The following is a 16,752-nucleotide window of genomic DNA, read 5'->3' on the forward strand; positions in this document are numbered from 1 at the left end:
GAGGAAATGTATTAGCATGGATCGAGAATTGGCTGGCTAACAGAAAGCAGAGAGTCGGGATAAATGGGTCCTTTTCGGGTTGGAAATCGGTGGTTAGTGATGTGCCACAGGGACCGGTGCTGGGACCACAACTGTTTACAATATACATAGATGACCTGGAAGAGGGGACAGAGTGTAGTGTAACAAAATTTGCAGATGACACAAAGATTAGTGGGAAAGCGGGTTGAGTAGAGGACACAGAGAGGCTGCAAAGAGATTTAGATAGGTTCAGCGAATGGGCTAAGGTTTGGCAGATGGAATACAATGTCGGATAATGTGAGGTCATCCACCTTTTAAAAAAAACAGTAAAAGGGAATATTATTTGAATGGGGAGAAATTACAACATGCTGCGGTGCAGAGGGACCTGGGGGTCCTTGTGCATGAATCCCAAAAAGTTAGTTAGCAGGTGCAGCAGGTAATCAGCAAAGCGAATGGAATGTTGGCCTTCATTGCGAGAGGGATGGAGTACAAAAGCAGGGACGTCCTGCTGCAACTGTACAGGGTATTGGTGAGGCCGCACCTGGAGTACTGCGTGCAGTTTTGGTCACCTTACTTAAGGAAGGATATACTAGCTTTGAAGTGGGTACAGAGATGATTCACTCGGCTGATTCCGGAGATGAGGGGGTTACCTTATGATGATAGATTGAGTAGACTGGGTCTTTACTCGTTGGAGTTCAGAAGGATGAGGGGTGATCTTATAGAAACATTTAAAATAATGAAAGGGATAGACAAGATAGAGGCAGAGAGGTTGTTTCCACTGGTCAGGGAGACTAGAACTAGGGGGCACAGCCTCAAAATACGGGGCAGCCAATTTAAAACCGAGTTGAGAAGGAATTTCTTCTCCCAGAGGGTTGTGAATCTGTGGAATTCTCTGCCCAAGGAAGCAGTTGAGGCTAGCTCATTGAATGTATTCAAATCACAGATAGATAGATTTTTAACCAATAAGGGAATTAAGGGTTACAGGGAGCAGGCGGGTAAGTGGAGCTGAGTCCACGGCCAGATCAGCCATGATCTTGTTGAGTGGCGGAGCAGGCTCGAAGGGCTCGATGGCCTACTCCTGTTCCTAATTCTTATGTTCTTATGTTCTTTGAGTGGGTGGTCTTACCGTATGTCCAGGAGAGAAGGAGAGAGACCAGTTCCCGGCTTGTGTTTTTATATTCCTTAAGTTCATTGCTCCTCAGAAAGCCCCCAGATTGGATCTTGGTTCCAGGGCAGTTCCTTATTGGCTCTCCTCACACATGTGTCTGGACTGGCCCAGCCATCTCTTGATTAGATTAAGTTAATGGCTTTCCAATTAAGACAATACACAAACAGGCCGCGCTGGAAGCCTGTGGGCTTCCATTTTGTTTCAACACTCAGCCTTTCCGTATAACCTACACTTTTAACATTTATACATACACCGAATCAATGTTATCATTAATAAATACTTTTATTCTTACAGTCGGCAGCAAGAAACACGAGAACATGTGGGCGGAGAGATGAGGAGGGACTGCAGGGCTCTCCCCAGGAGGCCTTACTGTCCGAAGGTATCCCGAGAGCACCTCCTACCTTCAATGAAGTGGGGAGCAGCATATTAGACAGCTCCGCCTCACCAAGGGGGTAGTCCCAGAACTCTGCCACATCCTCCAAACAGACCTGCAGCCTCACAACAGGATGGCTTAAACCCCAGATCCCCTTTGCTCACCACATCACCATCATTCCATCCCTCTCGCAGGCTGTATCACACCTCAAAAAAATGGTAAGTGAATTCATAAATTGATCAAGAAACAGTAAACATATATTTACACCAAAAATATTAACTGTTCACCTTTGTGCAACCCCTCAGTGCCTATCGTTACTGTGCTGCTTCCTGCTCCAGTATTCCTACGCAGTGTTGGCCCAGTTGCTGCAGCAGGACTGGTCATCATCATCATAGGCGATCCTGGGGTGGGGTTCTGAAGTTGCATGTTCAGCCATGAACTTATTGAATGGTGGTGCAGGCTCGAAGGGCCGAATGGCCTACTCCTGCACCTATTTTCTATGTTTCCCTCGAACGAGGATGACTTGCTTCCACGAGTTCACAGATGTTTTGATGAAGGACCCGACGTTCCGGTCCTGAACTCCAATCGAGGGGGTGGAAGATGCCTGTGTGTGGATTTTTTTAACGTGTGGTGACCGTTACACACCAGCCACCACACAGGCTTGACAGAGCTAGGCCTTTATCCAATGGCAAGGGTTAACCAGGACGACTGGAGACCTGCTCTGCTGCAGGGACCCAGCGCATGCACATATCGCACATTGTGGGCTGGTCTGTGTTGCCCCTGGGCCCTCGCCTCTTCTGGGCCCCGTACCCTCATCTGTAGCACATCCGCCACGATCTCTCGCTGCTCCTCCGCTGTAAACATTCACCACATCTCGCCACAAACACACGGTCTGTGACAGTATGTACATACTGGCTATGGTGAACATTATACACACTATAGCTCATTACAGTTCAAAGCAGTCATTAAATGTCAGTACTGGGTGACAGCAATTCAACTAGCTGCAAATCAAATAAACAAAAATTATTTGGCCACCCAACTGAGGAGCAAGTGACTGTTGCAAGCCATATTTATACATTTTCAATTATCTCATACCTCCTCTCCAAGGTTTGGCAACATTTCCTCAATCCTCTTTCTTATGTCCTTATGTAACCTTCTGTTTGCACAGATTGCATATTGCTGGTGGAAGTCTGCTGAGTGTCCATGCGGGGGGCTTCAGATGGCCTTGCAGGATGCCCTTGACCAGCTCTGAGCCTGGAAGGCCCGGCAGTAGACTGTGCCACCTCAGCAAGGGGGGCAGCAGCCTGGGCTGGCTGGGTGACAGGCAGCGACACGGGCAATGGCGGAGTGGCAGTGGTGGGAGCAGGAATGCTGTCATCCTGAGAGAGGGCAGCAGGTTCCTGCTCCACTGCCACTCCCCCGGGGCATCACCTCAGCATCCCCACTGATCTGCTGGAGCACAGATTGCTGGCCTGTGTGCTCCTGCTCTCCCCTGTTGAGAGTTACCTTAGCCTGCAAGAGAAAGGAAAGTGAGCAAGTGAGTGTGCAGCAATGTGTTTGGGTGTGGTGCCTGCCATAGTTGAATAGCTGTCATTGTGTACAAGGTGTGAGATGCGGGTGTGAGTGTTGGTCGGCAGAGATTGTTGGTGGGGTACGGCGCTTTGGGCAGTGTGTGAAGACTGTGGTTCAGATGGTGGTATGTAGCCTATGTTGAAGCATTCGCTCATCCTGACTACCTGAGTGAGGTCGTTAAAGTTCTTCCTGCACTGTGTGTGGGTCCTGGGGCCCGCAGTGCTGCCCGAGATGTGTTGCACTCCCTCCCGCCACATGGTGTGGAAGATTTGCGGTGAGGGCCTCTGGCTCTCCTTATTTAAGGAGGGATATACAGGTGCAGCGTCGAAAATCCGGAGTTCCTGAACCTGGACTCTGGACCAATCGGTGGCAGGGTCATCCGGAATCCGTAAAATATTCTGGAGACCGGACCCGCTGACCTTGGGGCACCGCCGCCGCCCAACCTCGGGCCTCGCCTCGCCCCGCTCTCCGCTGCCCTTACCTGGGGGTCTCCTCACCAGCCCCCCCGAACACCTCTTGCCCACCAGCCCACCCGAACACCTCCTCCGCAACTGAGGGGCTCGCCCGAACAGCTCCACGGCAGTGGGACACCCACCTCCCTTTCTGATGTTCCGAAATACCCGAACCTGGGCTCAGGTTTTTTTCTGGATTCGTGACGTCAGAAAGACGATCCAAAGTCCGGAAAAGCCCAGAATCCGTAACGGTCCCAAGGATTCCGGATTCTTGGCACTGCACCTGTACTTGCAATGGAGGCCGTTCAGAGAAGGTTCAAGAGGTTGATTCCTGGGATGAAGAGGTTGTCTTATGAAGAAAGGTTGAGTAGGTTGGGCCTACACTCATTGGAGAATGAGAGGTGATCTTATTGAAACATATAAGATACTGAGGGGGCTCGACAAGGTAGATGCAGAGAGGATGTTTCCCCTCATGGGAAAATCTAGAACTAGGGGGCATAGTTTCAGAATAAGGGGTCGCTCATTTAAAATGGAAATGAGGAGGAATTTCTTCTCTCAGAGGGTCGTGAATCTTTGGAATTCTGTGCCCCAGAGAGCTGTGGAGGCTGGGTCATTGAATATATTTAAGGTGGAGATAGGCAGATTTTTGAACTATAAGGGAGTGAAGGGTTTTGGGGAGCGGGCGGGGAAGTGGAGCTGAGTCCATGATCAGAGCAGCCATGATCTTATTGAATGGCGGAGCAGGCTCGAGGGGCCGAATGGCCGACTCCTGCTCCTATTTCTTATGTTCTTATGATGTTTTGCCACTTGCGGGGTGGAGCATTGCCCTCCATCTCTCCACAGTGAACACCGATACCTCCAATGCTTGATTGCAGAATCTGCGGGCTCACTCCCTGGGCACACCTGGTCCAGGCCTCCGGCTCCTTCTCCTTGACCCGCTGCTTGCTGAGGCAACTGCACAGCCAGCAATGCTGAGAATGAGCTGCTGCAGTATTTATGAACCTCCCCTTTAAGAACTGACAAAAGCCTATGGCAATCATGACTTGTGATTGGCCGCGAGAGGCGTCGGGAGGTGTGTCGGAGAGACGTGAGTCCGGGGTCGGCGAGAGGCCTACAAAAGGCCGCGAGAGGCGTCGGGAGGTGCGTGGAGAGACGTGAGTCTGGGGTCGGTGAGAGGCCGGTGCAGCAACAGTGAGAGGGCAAAAAAGAAGTAGAAAGAAACAGAAAGGTGACGTCACAGCCAAGGGGGCAAGTGATTGGCTGGTGATTGGTAAGTAGTTTTTCTTTTTTCTCTTCTATAACAGTGAGTAAACTTTAGCATTGTTGTTGCCAATTTAAGTTAATCTAAGGGTTAAGTCATGACAGGAGAGCTCGGTCACATGTTATGCTCCTCCTGTACTATGTGGGAACTCAGGGACACTTCCGGTGTCCCTGACGACTACGTGTGCGGGAAGTGTATCCACCTCCAGTTCCTGACAGATTGCGTTGCGGAGTTGGAGCTGAGGGTGGATTTACTCTGGAGCATCCACGATGCTGAGAATGACGTGAGTAGCACGTGTAGCGAGTTGGTCGTACCGCAGGTGAAGGGTCCACAGCCAGCTAGGGAATGGAAGACCAGCAGGAAGAGCAGTGCAAGGAAGGTAGTGCAGGGGTCCCCTGCAGTCATCCCCCTGCAAAACAGATACACCACTTTGGGTACTGTTGAGGAGGATGACTCATCAGGGGAGGGCAGCAGCAGCCAAGTTCATGGCACCGTGGCTGGCTCTGCTGCACAGGAGGGTGGGAAAAAGAGTGGGAGAGCTATAGTGATAGGGGACTCTATTGTAATAGATAGGAGTTTCTGCGGCCGCAACCGAGACTCCAGGATGGTATGTTGCCTACCTGGTGCAAGGGTCAAGGATGTCTCGGAGCGGCTGCAGAGCTTTCTGGAGAGGGAGGTTGAACAGCCAGTTGTCGTGGTACATGTAGGTACCAACGATATAGGTAAGAAGCGGGAAGAGGTCCTACAAGCTGAATTTAGTGAGCTAGGAGTTAAATTAAAAAGTAGGACCTCAAAGGTAGTAATCTCTGGATTGCCACCGGTGCCACGTGTTAATCAGAGTAGAGGGAGCAGGATAGTTAGAATAAATACGTGGCTTGAGCAGTGGTGCAAGAGGGAGGGATTCAAATTCCTGGGATATTGGAACCAGTTCTGGGGGAAGTGGGACCTGGACAAAAGGGACGGTCTGCACTTGGGCAGGACTGGAACTAATGTCCTGGGGGTAACATTTGCTGATGCAGTTCAGGAGTGTTTAAACTAATATGGGAGGGGGATGGGAACCTATGCAGCGAGATAGGGTGAAGTAATATGGAGTCAGAAACAGATGGTAGCAAGGTAAAAAGCAATAGTGGAAGGCCGAGTAAACAAAGGCAAGAAACAAAAAGGGCCACACTACATCATAATTCTAAAAGGACAAAGGGTGTTAAAAAAACAAGCCTGAAGGCTTTGTGTCTTAATGCAAGGAGTATCCGTAATAAAGTGGATGAATTAACTGTGCAAATAGATGTTAACAGATATGATGTGATTGGGATTACGGAGACGATGATCAGGGCTGGAAACTCAACATCCATGGGTATTCAACATTCAGGAAGGATAAAATAAAAGGAAAAGGAGGTGGGGTAGCATTGCTGGTTAAAGAGGAGATTAATGCAATAGTTAGGAAGGACATTAGCTTGGATGATGTGGAATCTATATGGGTAGAACTGCAGAACACCAAAGGGCAAAAAACGTTAGTGGGAGTTGTGTACAGACCTCCAAACAGTCGTAGTGATGTTGGGGAGGGCATCAAACAGGAAATTAGGGGTGCATGCAATAAAGGTGCAGCAGTTATCATGGGTGACTTTAATATGAATATAGATTGGGCTAACCAAACTGGAAGCAATACGGTGGAGGAGGATTTCCTGGAGTGCATAAGGGATGGTTTTCTAGACCAATATGTCGAGGAACCAACTAGGGAGGAGGCCATCTTCAACTGGGTGTTGTGTAATGAGAGAGGATTAATTAGCAATCTCGTTGTGCGAGGCCCCTTGGGGAAGAGTGACCATAATATGGTGGAATTCTACATTAGGATCGAGAATGAAACAGTTAATTCAGAGACCATGGTCCAGAACTTAAAGAAGGGAAACTTTGAAGGTATGAGGCGTGAATTGGCTAGGATAGATTGGCGAATGATACCTAAGGGGTTGACAGTGGATGGGCAATGGCAGACATTTAGAGACCGCATGGATGAACTACAACAATTGTACATCCCTGTCTGGCGTAAAAATAAAAAAGGGAAGAAAAATAAAAAAAGCGTAGCACCTCCTCCAGGTTGTGGAGGCGTTCTTCAGTATGAGGATGTCGTCCTGAAAAACCACCGTCCCTGGAATCGACTTGAGGAGGTTTTCCATATTTTGTTGGAAGATCGCGGCGGCCGAGCGAATCCCGAATGGACATCTGTTGTACTCAAACAGATGTGTGCCGTGATGGTGGTCAGCTTCTTCGACTCACTCGCCAGCTCCTGGGTCATGTAAGCTGAGGTCAGGTCCAATTTTGAAAAAAGTTTGCCGCCGGATAGCGTCGCAAAGAGGTCCTCCGCTCTCGGTAGCGGGTACTGGTCTTGGAGTGACACCCGATTGATGATGGCCTTGTAATCACCACATATCCTGACCGACCCATCCGCCTTGAGCACCAGCATAATCGGGCTCGCCCAGTCACTGAATTCGACTGGTGAGATGATGCCTTCCCTCAGCAGGCGGTCCAATTCGCCTTCTATCTTTTCCCGCATCACGTGCGGCACCGCTCTGGCTTTGTGGTGTACTGGCCTGGCGTCCGGGTTTATGTGAATCACTACCTTGGCCCCCATGAAAGTGCCAATGCCGGGTTGAAATAATGAGTCAAATTTGTCCAGGATCTGTGAGCATGATACTCGCTCCACAGAGGAAATTGCATTGACATCGTTCATGACAGCAAGCCAACTCCTCCCCAGTAGTGCGGGACCGTCCCCTGGGACAATCCAGAGTGGCAGTCTGTTCTCCGAATCTTTGTGGGTCACGAATCTTTGTGGCGCTGCCTAGCACCGGAATGATCTGCTTTGTGTAAGTCCGTAGCTGTGCGTCAATCGGCGATAATTTTGGCCTCCTGGCCTTGGACGCCCACAACTTTTCGAACTGTTTGATACCCATCAGGGACTGGCTGGCCCCCGTGTCTAACTCCATTGATACTGGGATGCCATTGAGGAGCACTTTCATCATTATCGGTGGTGTCCTGGTGTATGAACTGTATACGTGCTCCACATGAACTCGCTGAACTTCAGCTTCCAGCGATTTCCCCCAGCGTTCATTTCTGCAATTTCTGCAGGTATTTTGCTCACCTCTGCAAACTCCGGCTGAGTGTGTGCCTCCACGCCTCCACCATGAGCTGCGGTTTGGAACAAAAGGTCCCTTGCCAGTCGATCGTCGCTGACTGCCCCTGTTATTGCCCTTGAGTGCGCCATTAACAGGTGTTGATGGCCCCATTACTGGCCACATTGTCCCTTGTAATGGCGTGAATTGCCGTTCAGCTTGCCATTGTCTCTGTCGAGCTCCCCCTCTGGGTTCGACTATATGTTGGGGCATGTCCGACTGCCCTTGTCTGCCTGGAGAACTGTGCTGCTTTAACAATGTTGAATCTCTGTCCGAACCATTCCTTAACACAGTACCTCTCGTCTGTTCCGCTAGTGGCCATGCTCGCGTGGTTCACATCCCAGTTTCTTGTCGCCATTGATACGTCCTGACTATACAGTATAAATGCACACGAGGCCCATACTTGAGAGAAGGTCAGTCTGTGACCTGTCCTTTATTCCTTAGCACTCAAGTGCAGGAAGTGGGTGGAGCTTCCCCTTTTATATCTGAAGGTCCAGGTTAGGAGCGTCTCGCACAAGTTAACACCTAGTGGTCAGTGTTCTCACGGTGTACAACTTAGGTCAGTTTATACATGGGTTACAATGCTGGTTGAATACATGATAACATCAGCTGAGGCCTAACCAGAGAATTATAAAGGTTTATATAACTTCCTTGCTTTTGTACTCTGTTCCCCTATTAATAAATCCCAGGATCCTGTGTGCTTTTTAACAGCTTTCTCAATTTGTCCTGGCACCATCGAAGATTTGTGCACATACATCTCTCTGTTCCTGCACCCACTTTAAAATTAGAGCATTAATTCATATTGCCGCTCCTCATTCTACCTGCCAGATTGCATCACTTCATATTTCTCTGTGTTAAATTCAATCTGCCATGTGTCTACCCATTTCACCAGTCTGTCTACGTCCTCCCAAAGTCTGCCTCATTGTTTCTTACATTTCTGAGTTTCCTGACATCTGCAAACTTTGAAACAATGCCCTGTATACCCGGTCATTAATACATATCAAAAAACACATGGTCCTAATACTGACCCCTGGGGGACACCACTGTATACATCCCTCCAGTCTGAGAAACAACCGTTCACCACTACTCCCTTCATTCTGTCCCTTGACCAATTTTATATCCATGCTCCCACTGTCTCTTTAGTCCTGTGGGCTTTAATTTTGCGAACGAATCTATTGTGTGATACTTTGTCAAACACCTTTTGAAAGTCCACACACGACCCTCATCAACCCACCCCGTTACTTCATCAATGAACTCGATTAAGTTAGTCAAATACGATCTGCCTTTAACAAGTCTGTGCCGACTTTAATTTATTAGCCCATACTTTTCTAAATGCCAATGAATTTTGTCCAGGATATTTGGGCCCAAGTTTCCGATATCCGCTAGAACAGCGCACCTCCGAGAGACTTTTGTCACCTATTTTGTGGAATGAAAAGCGCGACAAAAGCTTCCCTCGCGATTCTTCGAGTGCAGCAGGCCTGTCCAGCGGTCAGCGTGAAGCAGCACAATGGCAGGGGTTCGGAGTTACAGCCCTGGGCCTAAAAGAGCTGTGCGCAGGTGCAGTGGAGTCTGCGCGCGTGCGCAGTAGCTCCTGGCCCCTAGGTTCTGTGTGCGTGTGCTGCTGGCTGTGTGGGAGAGGCCTGAAGCACGCACCCCCTAGCCCTGGCCCAATGGGCTCCTGGAGCGGGCAGAGTGCCAATTTCCAGCCTGCAACACGCAGCCCCTAGCCCCGACTGGGCTCCCGGTGCTCCTGAATGTGTAGGTGAGGGAGGAACTTTTTATTTTTTATTTATTGATTTAGTGAATGATTTTTTTAATTTTATTGATTTATTTAGCATTTATTATTGATGATGGTTTCTTTTTAAAAGTGAAGTGTTTAATGCTTTGGAAAATCCTCTAACTTTCCTCCAACCTCCCTCCCCACCCCCACTATCCCTGGCTTACCTGCGCCTAATTCTAAAGTGTATGCAAGGCTTTTCTGAGCGTACACAAGTCGACACTTAGTCCGTTGTAAGTTAGTTTGGAGTAACTTTTCAGTGCCTAAACTTGCAAAACAGGCTTAAGTGGCTGGTAACGCCCCCTTTTGAAAAAAACTGAACTAAAACAAAACTAAACTAACTCACTAGAACTGGAGCAAACTAAATGCCAAAACTTACAATTTCTAAGATTTTTTTTTTTTTTGAAATTCATAGCCAATCGTTCCAATTCTTTGTCAAATCACAAACGCCAGAGGTCACCTTGCACACATCAAGGATCACTCTGCGCCAATGCTCTTAGCCAAAAGGCCTAGAGCCACTGCACCGTTCCTGGAAGTACTGCAATAACCAGGTTCGTGCCATGGAGGTGGATGGGTCAGGTCCCCCACACACCTCCGTGGAGGTGGATGGGTCAAGCCACCCCACCCACCTCCTATTTCCAAAAAAGCAAGCATATACCTTCCTGATCCAGGGAGAACCACCTTGGGGTTATGGTGGTTACTCCCCTGTCAGGTCAGTTACGCATGATCTTAGCCAAAAGGCCGAGAAGCGCCGAGAAGCGAAGATACCCCAAACTAAACAAGTTGCAACTCCACCCGAAACTTGGGCCCGTTGTCTCTAAAAGTTCCCCAACCACCGACGTTAGGCTGACTGGCCTGTAGTTGCCGTGTTTATCCTCACACCCTTTTTTGAACAAGGGTATAACATTTGCAATCCTCCTGTTCTCTGGCACCACTCCCATGTACAAGGAGGATTGGAAGCTTGTGGCCCGAGCTTCCACGATCTCCACCCTGACTTGCGTCAGTAATCTAATTGCATCCCAGCTGGACCAGGCAACTTCTCTACTTTGAGGACTTTAAGTAGCACCTCTTTATCTGCTTGTATCCTGTCCAATATCGCTACTACCGCTTCCTTTACTGCTACATTGGCAGCATCCCCTTGTTTGGTGAAGGCAGATGCAAAGTGCGCATTTACTCCCGATGGTGCTCGCAGGCCGGGACCTGCTGGGCAAGACCGCCACGCTGCTCCTTGCGCTCCCCGGCCTGCTCCGATGCTGCCTACGATGATGACTCATTTACTACCTCAGCCATGCCCTCTGCCGCCATGAGAAGATCTCCTTTTTGGTCCCGAATCAGCCCCACCCTTCCTTTGACTGCCCGTTTACTATTTATGTATTTATTAAAGCCTTTTGGGTTCCCTTTGTGTTACCCGCTAATCTTTCCTCATTCTCGATCTTTTCCCTTCTTATTTCCTTTTTTAGATCTCCTCTCTCCTTTCAATATTCCACTTCATTCTCTACTGCGTTATACACCTTACATTTGCCACAAGCCTCCTTTTCCAGTCCCATTTTAACTTCTCTGGGGCAATAATTGCCCCCCCCCCCCCGCCCCCCGAAGTGGGACACACGCACGCACCCGGTTCCAATGGTTCTTACCACAGCTGTGTTTGAGGTCGCCTCTTGAGCAAAATTCCGCTTTTTGTTGCTTTTTAAAAAATCGGATCCGGAAGTCGCTCTGAATGGGGACGGTGACTACACGAGAGGGGCGGATACGTGGCGGTTGCATCACCTGAGGGGCGGAGGTTGGGGGCTGTGCGGAGTGACCGCCGCGATGACATCATCACGGCGCCACGTCACCGCGGCTCTCCCCGTCACTTAAAGGGCAGAGCCTTCGCGATTTCAAAACTCCGGCCCACTGGAGGGTTTCGGCCGGGCCAGTGGCCAGTCACCAGTCACACAAGAGGAGGTCCCTGTTGGCAGCCCGGCCAAACCCGGGGGGGGCATAATTATTGGGCGGCCATGGCAGTCGGCCAACAAAAAAAACATGGCGGCAGCTGCAGTGCGCCCTCCCCTTTAAGGAAAGCCACACCGCCGCTGCAGAAGGCCACAGCCTCACTGGGCCACCGGGGAAAAGCTTGTTTTGGCACTGTCGGGCGGACTGAAGATTTTCAGAGCGGAATTTCGCCGTGGGTGGGGTAGGTCGGCGGTGCGCACGGTGATCGGTAGCAGCGGAGCGATGGGGGCGGGGGGGAGATCGGGGCACCGCTGGGGAACCTCAGGAGGGCAATTGGACTATCAGCGGCCATTCCACGAGAAGTCAGCAGCCACTGCACTCCGCAGTGTGGCCACCGATCTGTGATGGTAACAGGCCTTGAGAAGGGGGGCAATTTCAGCCCCTAGATGTTTAGTCATCCAGGGAGCTCTAGCTTTGGATGCCGGTTAAAAATATTGCCAATGCTCGCCGCCACCCCGCCCCCCAATGCCGCGGTTTTTTTTATCGGTTTTCTCGCTGCTGCCGGTTTGGAGAAGCCCGGTGGTAACCCGGCAACCGCTATCTTCCTATTGCGGTAATGTCAGAGTTTCCCTGCTGTCTGCCACAAGGAAAATGATCACAGGAATCATCTTCAATCGTCTCTCCCCAGTGGCTGAAGCGCTCCTCCCGGAGTGATACGGGGCGACCAGGCATTGGGTTCTCCTGCTAATTTCCCCAAACTATGAACTTATGTTCAACATGTAGACTGATGACACCCAGTTCTGCCTCACTACCACTTCTCTCAACCCCTCCATGGACTCTAATAACAACCTCTCAGAATCAACCCTGTCAATCCCCGGTCACAATATTATATGTTTCCATGAGATCACCTCTCATTCTTCTAAACTCCAGAAATTGTAGGCCCATTCTGCACCATGAATCCTCATAGGACAGCCCTCTCACCCCAGCATAAGGGGTTATGGAGAGCGGGCAGGGAAGTGGACCTGAGTCCATGATCGGATCAGCCATGATCGTATTAAATGGAGGAGCAGGCTCGAGGGGCCGTATGGCCTACTCCTGCTCCTATTTCTTATGTTCTTATGAATCAATCGAGTGAACCTTCGTTCCACTGCCTCCAAGGCAAGTATATCCTTCCTTAGATAAGGAGACCAAAACTGTGCACAGTACTCCAGGTGTGGTCTTACCAAGGCCTTGTACAATTGTAGCAAGACTTCCTTACTTGCTTTGGAGGCTGTTATGTATGTTAACTGGGTTTTATCTGCCACCGGAGGGATCAACTGTCAGAGTCCTAATGGTCACTGGCAGACACATGCAAGCCGCTTATATAATGTTGACAGCCATGTTGAATTCTGACTTTGAGAATAAATAAACTAGAGTAAGGTCATGCCTGAACCAGCTCACCGTACTTAGCCTCGTGGAGTTATTCGACACCTAACAATTGGTGACGAGTTAAAAATCCGAACTTTCACACAACCATGTCGGTTAGAATTTTGGAGAGATTCATGGAAGGGGAAGACTGGGAGGATTTTGCTGATCGCCTCGACCAGTACTTCATAGCCAACAGATTGGAAGGAACCGATAATGCAATTAAGCGCAGGACGGTTCTCCTCACTGTGGGTCAAAAATTTCTGGCCTTATCAAGAATCTACTCTCACCGACTCGACCAATGGATAAGATGTACAATAAATTGTATACGCTGGTTCGGAACCACTTTAAACCGAAGGAAAGCATCATCATGGCGAGGTATCGTTTCTATAAGCACAATCGCTCCGAGGGCCAGGACGTGGTGGAATTTGTCACTGACCTGAGATGTCTCGCTGGGCCGTGCAACTTCTGAGCTGCATTGGAAGAAATGCTACGGGACTTTTTCGTGCTTGGCATTGGCCACAAGGTCACCCTTCGAAAGCTGCTTGCTGCTGAATCTCTAGACCTGAGCAGGGCCATCACGATTGTCCAGGCACAGATATCTTCCCAGCATCAAAATTCACCGGCAAATACTGTGCATAAAATAATATCATCGGCAGGCAGAGCTGCACATGGCAGGGCCTACTCATCTGCATTTGTACAACCTGTAACTGCTCAAAGTCCACCATCGGGGGTGAATCAAATCTTGCCTTGTTGGCATTGCGGGGGCTATCATCGGGCCCATCAATGCCGATTCAAGCAATACGTGTGCAAAGGCTGTGCAACAATGGGGTACCTTCAGCGAATGTGTTCACAAAGGAGCAAGCGTGCTGCGACACACCATGTGACTGAGGATGATCGATCCAGCATGGATCAAGCGGCACAGGCAACTCAACCCGAGGTACAGGACAAAGAAGTGTATGGGGTACATTCTTTTACCAAAGGTCCTCCAATAATGCTGGAAGTTAAATTAAATGGGGTTCCAGTCTCCATGGAATTGGACACGGGTGTGAGTCAGTCAATAATGAACCATAGGGCTTTCGAAAAGCTGTGGGACACCAAGGCAAAAAGGCCCAAACTGAGCCCAATCAATGCGAAGCTGCGTACCTACACCAAAGAGCTCATACCAGTCATTGGTAGCGTGGCAGTAAAGAGTAAAGGTATTGTATGATGGAGCTGTGCATGATTTATCATTCCAGGTAATGGCCCAATGCTGTTTAATTAAATGGAACTGGAACGATATTAAAGCCTTATCATCAGTGGATGACGCTTTGTGTGCTCAAGTGCTGAGCAAGTTTCCCTCGTTGTTCGAACCAGGCATCGGCAACTTCACGGGAGCCAAGGTGCAAATCCACCTAGGCCTGGATACAAAAACCCATCCATCACAAGGCTCGGGCGGTTCCGTGCATGATGAGGGAGAAGGTCGAGATGGTGCAGGCTCGAAGGGCCGAATGTCCTACTCCTGTACCTATTTTCTATGAGATCAAACTAGACAGACTTCAACGGGAAGGAATCAGTCGAGTTCAACGAATGGGCCAATCCAATTGTCCCTGTGTTGAAAAGTGATGGTACAGTCAAGATCTGCAGCGACTACAAGGTAACAATCAACCGAGTCTCAGTACATGATCAATACCCGTTACCCAAGACTGATGACCTGTTTGCAATGCTAGCGGGAGGGAAATCGTTCACCAAATTGGACCTGACCTCCGCTTACATGACACAGGAGCTGGTCGAATCTTCAAAAACAATGAGGTGCATCAACACGCACAAAGGTCTGTTTATATACCACAAAGGTCTGTTTATATACCACAGAATCAACACGCACAAAGGTCTGTTTATATACCACAGAATCAACACACACAAAGGTCTGTTTATATACCACAGGATCAACACACACAAAGGTCTGTTTATATACCACAGGATCAACTCGCACAAAGGTCTGTTTATATACCACAGGATCAACACACACAAAGGTCTGTTTATATACCACAGGATCAACACGCACAAAGGTCTGTTTATATACCACAGAATCGACATGCACAAAGGTCTGTTTATATACCACAGAATCAACACGCACAAAGGTCTGTTTATATACCACAGACGCCCTTTTGTAATTCGCTCAGCGGCAGTCATATTCAGAAAAACATGGAGAGTTTGCTAAAGTCAGTCCCGAGAACCATCATGTTCCAAGATGACATCCTGATCACCGGTCACGATGCCACCGAACACCTGCACAACCTGAAAGAGTTTCTACGTCGTCTGGACAGAGTGGGACTCAGGCTAAAATGCTCCAAGTGCATTTTCATGGCACCAGAAGTTGAATTCCTGAGGAGAAAGATTGCAGCAGAAGGCATCAGGCCTATGGACTCAAAGACAGAGGCCATCAAGAATGCACCCAGACCCCAGAGTGTGACGGAGCTGTGTTCGTTCCTGGGTCTTCTCAACTATTTTGGTAACTTTCTACCTAGTTTGAGCACATTGCTAGAACCCTTGCACATGTTGCTGAGAAAGGGTAACAACTGGGTTTGGGGCAAATCTCAAGACAGAGCCTTTGAGAAGGCCAGGAAGTTGCTGTGTTCCAATAAATTACTGGTACACCATGACCCATGTAAGCGGTTAGTGCTGGCCTGCGACGCCTCATCATATGGGGTCGGTTGTATGCTCCAGCAAGCCAATGTATCGGGCAAACTCGAACCAATTGCATACGCGTCCAGAAGTCTGTCAAAGACTGAAAGAGCCTGTAGTATGATAGAGAAAGAGACTTTAGCATGCGTATATGAGGTTAGGAAAATGCATCAATACCTGTTTGGGCTTCGGTTTGAGCTTGAAACAGACCACAAACCGCTTATTTCATTGTTTTCTGAGAGAAAAGGTATAAACACCAATGCTTTGTCCCGCATCCAAAGATGGGCACTGATATTATCCGCTTATGATTATGTCATCCGCCACAGACCAGGCACTGAAAACTATGCTGATGCGTTTAGCCGGCTACCATTGCCCACAACCGGGGTGGAAATGCCGCAGCCCGCAGACTTGCTGCTGGTCATGAATGTCTTCGAGAGCGAGGGGTCACCCGTCATGGCTCGTCAAATTAGGATTTGGACCAGCCAGGATCCTGTACTGTCAAGCGTAAAAAGGTGTGTCATAAATGGAAATTGGCCTGCCATTCCCAGGGAAATGTAGGATGAAATTAAGCCTTATAACCCCCGCAAAGATGAATTGTCTATTCAGTCTGATTGTCTGTTATGGGGTAATCATGTTGTTATGCCAAAAAAAGGTTGGGAAACTTTTGTGCGAGATTTACACAGTACCCACCCAAGCGTTGTCACGACGAAGGCCATTGCCAGGTCTCACGTTTGGTGGCCCGGTATTGACTCGGACTTGGAGTCATGTGTGCATCAGTACAACACTTGCATGCAACTGAGTAACTCTCCTGTTGAGGCTCCGCTGAGTCTGTGGTCATGGCCATCCAAACCGTGGTCAAGCATCCACATAGACTTTCCCGGCCCCTTTCTCGGCAAAATGTTTTGACTGGTAGTGGACGCTTACTCCAAACGGATTGAATGCATAATCATGTCATCCAGCACGTCCACAG

General features: G+C 49.2%; 1 non-coding gene across 1 annotated transcript; it reads right to left on the reverse strand.

The window, feature by feature from the left end:
• Nucleotides 1-10,337: 10,337 nt before the first annotated feature.
• Nucleotides 10,338-10,535, reverse strand: LOC139230729 (U2 spliceosomal RNA). Its single transcript, XR_011587965.1, has one exon. It is a non-coding gene; the product is annotated as a U2 spliceosomal RNA (small nuclear RNA).
• Between the last annotated feature and the right edge of the window lie 6,217 nt (nt 10,536-16,752).

Source organism: Pristiophorus japonicus, chromosome 19, assembly GCF_044704955.1.
Source record: "Pristiophorus japonicus isolate sPriJap1 chromosome 19, sPriJap1.hap1, whole genome shotgun sequence".
Classification (NCBI taxonomy): Eukaryota; Metazoa; Chordata; class Chondrichthyes; family Pristiophoridae; genus Pristiophorus; species Pristiophorus japonicus.